The 7,557-nt window shown below is 45.8% G+C and overlaps 1 long non-coding RNA gene across 1 annotated transcript in view; it reads left to right on the top strand.

The window, feature by feature from the left end:
* LOC130243445 (uncharacterized) overlaps nucleotides 1-227 on the top strand; it is a 5,701-nt gene extending 5,474 nt beyond the window's left edge. Inside the window, exon 5 of the long non-coding RNA XR_008839137.1 lies at nucleotides 167-227. This is a non-coding gene — a long non-coding RNA (uncharacterized LOC130243445). The remainder of the gene's footprint in view (nucleotides 1-166) is intronic.
* The last annotated feature ends 7,330 nt before the right edge of the window (nucleotides 228-7,557 follow it).

The following is a 7,557-nucleotide window of genomic DNA, read 5'->3' as shown; positions in this document are numbered from 1 at the left end:
AGGTTTTTGTTGTTGTTGAATTCTGAAATAAAGTAAAAAAAAGGTTGCATGCTATTAGTAAACTAATTATTCAGGGAGATAATAGATTAAAGGGAATTATATATATTTTTATGTGGTTTTAATTCTTTTAATTCTTTTATTCATACATTTTTTTTTTGTCTTTCAGGAGAATTTGCAAAGCAACAACATCACAAGATCCAAGTAATAATACACAATACATTAGAACCTAAAACATATATAGACCTAGCTCGTATAGAAATACAAATATAGCTTAATACATGTAAAGTACATGTACAAAATATTGACAATAGCACACATTTACAGTTCAGGCGAGGGAGTGTTTATTAAGAAACCCATGGCAGGAAAATATACATTTACAGTTCAAAGAAAATATCTTAGTATTAAAAAGCAGTAGCGTAGGCAGAAAAGAGACTCTTTCTGTATCAGAAAAACTGGGTCTCTTGGCAATTCGTAACTTTTTTTAGTGGCTAATTCGTACGAATTCATACGATCTAATTCGTACTATTTAGTACGATTTGCTCATCCTCCAATGACGGTTGGGTTTAGGGGCGGGGTTAGGTGCCACGCCTCCTTTTTAAAATCGTACCATTTCGTACGACTGAACTCGTACGAATTCCTACGAATTAGCCACTAAACTGTCAAAACGTAAAATACTTACGTTTTCTCGTGAGATCAGGCTGGGTGAGCCCGTGTATTGTCAAAATATTATGAAATGAAACGTGCCCCTCGATCATTCACAGGATACTTATTTTCAGATAGCACACACAATCTAAAATCTTTCTCTGTATCCCGGACGTTTTTAACTTATCTGAATGCATTCGTTTACTGGATCCTTGGACTGAAAGGTTTACAGGGGTTCACTGGTTTGAAAATATGTCTGATCGTAAAACCTGCTTCTTTTTTTTCTAAGGTATTTTCGTTGTTATATACTGATTCAAATTACTGGGTTGTGGGAGACGGAGCTGGCGCAGACACTAATTGAAAGTGTCAAATTATTCTTTAAATGTATTTAACTATGAAATTTAATTACTAAACAAATTGAAGCATTAAGAATTTGCCAAGAAATGTCCCACTTTACCACGGTAAAATAATGCTTCTACTTACGCAATGCTATACATAACCATGGAAATATATGTATACACATTAACAACAAAGTTGTGAATTTGTAAAATAAAGACAATAAACAAGATGCGCTTTCTACAGTCTCATGCAGCCTCCGTGAAATATAACGCATCACAGCAATGAACAGAAACCCATAGAAACCTTTAAATGTATGCAGCGTCGGCAATCTTAATTTTTTCAGCCACTGACTGCACTATTATATTAACGAGTAATTAAGACACTTCCTCTTCGATTCCCGGAGGTTTAAATCGGTCTAAAACTCCGATAGTTGAGCCCGGCTTTAAATACAAGATTAAAAAAAGCTATTTTCCCTCGTTAGATAAGCGGCTGAAAGTGGATAAAAGAAACACATTTAAATGCAAGGTGTGAACGAAAATTGTTCCTTATTTGAAGGAAATGTAAAAATAAATAAATAGTGTTTTTCTTTATTAATGTAACGAGCTTATTTTCAACATTTTATTTCGTATGACATTTTCAGGCAATATGCAAATATTGAATATTTTGTTTGCACAACCATATATAATATACATGTCAACAAGGTTACTGATCTTCTGTACAATAAATAAAATGAAAATTTGAGTTTATTTCTTATTTTGTGATTTGTGCAATTGTATTCATGGAAGGTGTGACTTATTATTACTTATTATTGAGAGAAAAAATCAAGAAAAAGTTTGCAACTTCAAAAACATTTTCTTCATGACTTTACTGAAATATTGTACACAAATTTCATTGTCACTGGTGCTCAGTTTTGCTACAATAATGCTAAATACAATTGATGTACTTTACAAACACACACACACACACACACACACATATACACACACGCGCGCACACACACACACACACACACACACACACACACACACACACACACACACAAATAGTACATTTTATTATGCACATCTTAAAAATATATATTTTTTTCTCTAATGAAAATTGCATATGTTGAAACAGAACACAAATAGATATACACATTTAATATTCTAAAGTTTTTCTTGAGAAAATTGTTTGTCTGTATATCGAATTCAGCCAATAATTCAGATGTTCTCTCTGTGTATGTTTGAGTGTACTGCGTGTACAGAAGTAATATATGTAAAATGAAGAAATTATGACAGATTGTGGTGTTTAATTTGTCATATATACTGGAATACCTAAATTATGTTATTATGCACATCTGAAATAAAATGCATTTTTATAATTTTTATAATTTAAATGTTCTCTCTGTGTGTTTAAGTGTACTGCGTGCATAGAAGTTTTGAATGAATTTATGCTCTCAACGAATGTTTACTGCTGTATATTTGTATAAATAAAAAAAAAATGATGACAGATTGTGGTGTGTTTTGTCATATATACAGATTAAATTATAGTATATATCCTTTAAAAAGTGTAATTATGTAATATTTATTCATGTTGAAAAGGTTGTTTAAGCATTCATTTCGACGTTAAATCATTTGGATAGATTATATGTTGAATATGTGTGGATTCTATGCTGTTCCAATAGACTTAAAATCAACATCATTTCAACGTTAGATAGACAAACCAATTAAGTCGATTATCTGTTGAAAATGTGTGGATTCTATAACGTCGTTTCGATCGACTGAAAGTCAACATCGATTCAACGTTGGGTAAGTAACCAATTGCGTCGATTTCAGGTTAGATTTGAATGGAGTGCCTGACGTCGTTTCAACATTACCCCGATGAGCAAAACGATGTTGAATCAACGTCGGTGATCAACGTGGATTCGATATCAAAAGAAACGTTGATTTTAGGTTGAAATTATGTCATTTTGCTATCTGGGAATCCAACTTGGCAAATAACCCAAATCCAACCTCCATTTGTCATCACCAGGAGAAGAAATATTGGATAAAGTGCTAAAAGATGTGGGTTCTGTGCATCTCACTGAGTACTATGGCACCTTTAAAATATGAAAATGGAAACAAACACACACATGTTGGGCATATGTATTAAAAGTTGAGTAATTTTTTTTGTGTGCATGTGCTAACTGCCTGTTTAATGGTAGCATTTTATTAATAACTCTGGGAAGCTTTAAGCTATTTTTGAATAACCAGCATCATTAAAAAACACACATCTTTAGCTTTCCAATGAGCCCACATGGGCTGCTGTATCTTGTTCAGAACTATTAAGGTCACAAGGTTAAAGTGACCAAAAGTCAGCACAGCACCATTGCTGCCTTTAATCAGAATCCAACTTGGCAAATAACCCAAATCCAACCAATACGAGCTGCTATTGATTGTAGCTTGAGAATTCCCTTAGTAATGAGAAATTCAAGCATGCACATTTGTAAAATTTTACAAATTGTGTGCTTTTCTCACTCTTTTCTGCTCCTCTGGAGGCCCTGTCAAGCCATGGGTTTACCCAGAAGACGCGAAGCAGTGAGATGCGCAACGCGCAGTGCCAAAACTGGACAGTCGCGCATCTGACGAATTCAGGCGTGCATATTTTCAAAAATTAAAAAATGTTGTGCTTTTCTCACCCCTTTCTGCTCCTCTGGAGGCCTTTTCAACCCATTGGCTAACCAGAGGATGCAAAGCAGTGAGAAGCGCAACTCGCGGTACCAAAACGGTACAGTCGCGCATCTGAGGAGCTCAGTCTCGCGCATATGAAAAAAATAAAAAATTTTGCACGGCCTTCACCACATTGCACCCCAGCCAGGTTATCCCATGGGCTAAGGAGGCCATTAGGAATCAGTGACGGGGGCGCGGCGGGGCTGAACGCGGCATGCGGCGTGAGCCTGAGATCATAAGGCCGTCATAACCGTGACATTCATAAAATTCGGCATTTTCCTTGTTCTCGGCCGCGGGCCAAGTGATCGATGGGCCACCCAAGATGAAGAAAAAGTGAAAAGCATGCAGAAGACCAAGAAAGCTATGAGAAACAAAGCCTCTTGACCAAAAACAAACATTTGGAAATTTTGGGCCTTCTGCGCTAAGCCCCTCCCACGGGTCGCGGCCCAGCCTCATGACAAAAGGTCAAAAAGGTGAAAAAACATAAATTCGTAACAAAGGCGGTGCGGGCGCGCATCTGAGACGTAAAGGAAACGAAACGGAACATCGCGGCACGCGTGCAAAGCCGGGGTCGTCCGCCAGGCAGCGAGAGAAGATTCCGGGCGTTCCATGGGTTGACGAAACGGAAAAAATGACAAAAATGCCGAAAACATCATGCAATGTCGAGCCTTACGAGGAGCATAGCAGGGCACAAGTGAAAAGGGTGCAAAAAAACCACCACCGGCGAGCCCAGGGGGCGATTTACCAATCGGTGACAGGCCACTAGCTGATCGGCGACTCGACTCGCCGATCAGCTATGGAGTCAAGCTCTGTGGACTAGCCCAGAGATGGGGAGTCGATGCATAAGGATGGTTAGCGGGGAGGGAAGACACGAGCCCGCCTAGAAGGGGGGACTAAACCGTGGCTGAGTGAGTGTATGGGATCGCCAGCGGGGATCACGCATAGCAGGCACCTATACCCAAAACGTGGTCTGACCAGCGGGCATGCAAACAACGTAACAGGCCAACACCTGACTCCTGACACCTGAGCGAGGATGCCAGATGGTGCCCTGTCCCTGAGAGAGTAGGTCCTCTGTCAAAGGGACCCGCCAGGGGGGGCCGTCGCGAGGAGGGAGAGTTCTGATATCCAGGTTTGATTGGGCCAGAGAGGCGCATCTAGCAAGACCTGCTCCTCGTCCTCCCTGACCTTGCACAGTAACTGCGCGAGTAGGCTCACTGGAGAAACGCATATTTGCGCATGCCCCGAGACTCGGGGTGGAGTCGCCATTCTCCCGTGGTAGGAGCTGCAGTGAGAGCCCGTTGGCCGCACGGTTGAGCTCATCCGGGATGTGAATAGCAAGCAGCGACTTCAGCCGCGTATGACTCCAGAGGAGCAGACGGCGAGCGAGCTGAGACATGCGGCGGGAGCGTATACCCCCCATAGGGTTGGTATACTCTACCGCCGCCGTGCTGTCCACCCTGACCAGCACGTGTTGCCCCCTCAGCACCGGTAAAAAGCGGCACAGAGCGAGAAACACTGCCAACAGCTCTAGGCAGTTGATATGCCAATGCAGCTGAGTTCCCTTCCACAGGTGCACAGCAGCATGCCCGCAACACACGGCCCCCCAACCCATACTGGAGGCATCTGTCGAAACGACAACATGCCTGGACGCCTGACCTAGGGGCACTCCGGCTCGTAGGAAGGAGGGGTCCCTCCAGGGGGTGAGGGTGCAGCGACACAGCGCAGTGACCGTCACTTGGTGTGTGCCCGCGTGCCATGCGCGTCTGGGGACCCGATTGTGAAGCCAATGCTGTAGTGGTCACATATGGAGCAATCCGAGCGGTGTGGCCGCAGCTGCGGATGCCATATGTCCCAGGAGCCTCTGAAAAGTTTACAGGGGGACCACCTTTTTCCTGTCAAACTTTCTCAGCATTAGCTCGGCGCGTTCTCGTGAGAGGCGCGCCTTTATGGTGATCGAGTCCAGCTCCAACCCGTGAAAGGAGATGCTCTGCACGGGGGCGAGCTTGCTCTTTTCTCTGTTGACCTGAAACCCCAACAGGCAGAGGTGCTGGAACACCCTGTCTCTGTGTATAATCAATTGCTCCCGAGAGTGGGCTAAAATCAGCCAGTCATTGAGATAATTGAGCATGCGGATGCCCGCGAGCCGAAGGGGCGTGAGGGCACCCTCCATGAGCTTGGTGAAAACCCGCGGAGACAGAGAAAGCCCGAAGGGGAGGACCCGTACTGCCATGCTCGACCTTCGAACGCAAACCGCAGTTTTGTGGCGTGGAAGTATGGAGACTTGGAAATACACGTCCTTCAGGTCTATTGCTGCAATCCAATCCTGAGGACAAACGCATCGGGTGAAGGCAGCGGTTCAAAACGCGCAGATCTAGGATTGGCCATAGCCCATCGCTCTTTTTTGAGCACGATGAAGTCCACGCTCCATCTCGGCTGGAGGGGCCGGCTCGATTGCATCCTTCGCCAAGAGGACAGCAATCTCCTCTCGCAAGACAGGGGCGGACGCAGGGTTGACCCTGGTGAAATACACGCCCGTGAACCTGGGAGGCGTTTCGCGAACTGTATCGCATAGCCGAGTCTGATTGCGTGGATGAGCCATTGCGATGGGCTGGCCTGCACTAACCAGGCAGGCAGAGCCCCCACAAGTGGTCCCACCTGCACGATCGCTGACGTGCCAGCGGCGGGGCAGCGTGGAGTGAGTGGGCTCACCCAGGGAGAAAAAAGAGCAAATTCCCTCCTCCCTAGATGGCCGTCTCAGGGATGCTTCGCGGTCCGTTTACCGAATTTAGCGGTGCCCTGGGGCAGGGGACGCTGGTTGCAGCCGCTTAGCCGGAGGCGCAGGTGGGGGCAGCGGAGCAAAAGCTACAGGCTACCGTCCTTGGCGAAAAAGCAGTGGATGTAGATGGCTCGGCGGGGGGGAGCGGTCATACAATCCCACCGATAAAGATATCGGCCATCGCCCTCCGACTGCTCCTTCACCGGCGTGAATTCCTGGGTGAATTCACCGATGGTGTCGCAGAACAGGCCAGACTAGGATATGGGTGAGTTAAGAAAGCGAACTTTGTCAACATCACGCATATCACCATGTTTAGCCTGAGGTGGCGTTCCTGGACCATGGATGTGACCATCGTCCTTCCCAGGGCACACTTTTTTTTTAAGAGCATAGTAGGTTGCGGAGCTCATGCTCAGTCCTGGGTTGGAACCATCCTCATGCAGCCGGGCCAGCGCCTGCGCTTGGTAGCGCTGGTAGGTGGCCATAGCATGCATGGTGAGGGCGAAGGCGCACGCAGCACACTGCGTGAGCCTACTGTGCCCATCCAGGAAGAAGGGGATGGGGAGGCTTAGAAGGTCTTGCTTTCATGCTCCACATCACACCCCTCTAATTGGTCCGGTCGTGGGGCTAAGGGATAAACCATCTCCAGAGCCACAGCCAAAGCAGCCACAAAGTCTGCTTCTAGATTCGACGCCGCGCTCATCATCCCGGAGGGAGAGAGCGGGTTCGAATCCTCATCAGACCCTGACAGCCCACCCTCCAAGGATGGTGAGGATGGAAGCGCACGCAGACCGGGCAGAAAAAAGTGCCCTCAAGACTGCGTGAGTTTACTGTGAACTTCCGGGAAGAAGGGGACGGGAGGCTTTGAAGGTCTTGCCTCCTTATATCCTCCGCATAACACCCATCTAGTCGGTCCGGCCGTGGGGCTGGGGGATAAACCATCACCGGGCCCACGGCCGAAGCAGCCCGAGAAAGCACGGCCATCAAGTCTGCTTTTTAGATGCCAATGCCGCGGTCTCCACCCCGGAGGGAGGGAGCGAGCGGGTTCGCATCCTCATCAGACAATGACAGCTTATCCTCCGATGCAGCGATGGATATCTGACCCTCTGTGTCATC

The sequence above is a fragment of the Danio aesculapii genome, chromosome 16 (genome assembly GCF_903798145.1).
Source record: "Danio aesculapii chromosome 16, fDanAes4.1, whole genome shotgun sequence".
NCBI classification, from domain to species: Eukaryota; Metazoa; Chordata; class Actinopteri; order Cypriniformes; family Danionidae; genus Danio; species Danio aesculapii.
The sequence above is the reverse complement of the archived record's forward strand: the minus strand, read 5'-3'. Positions and strand labels throughout refer to the sequence as shown.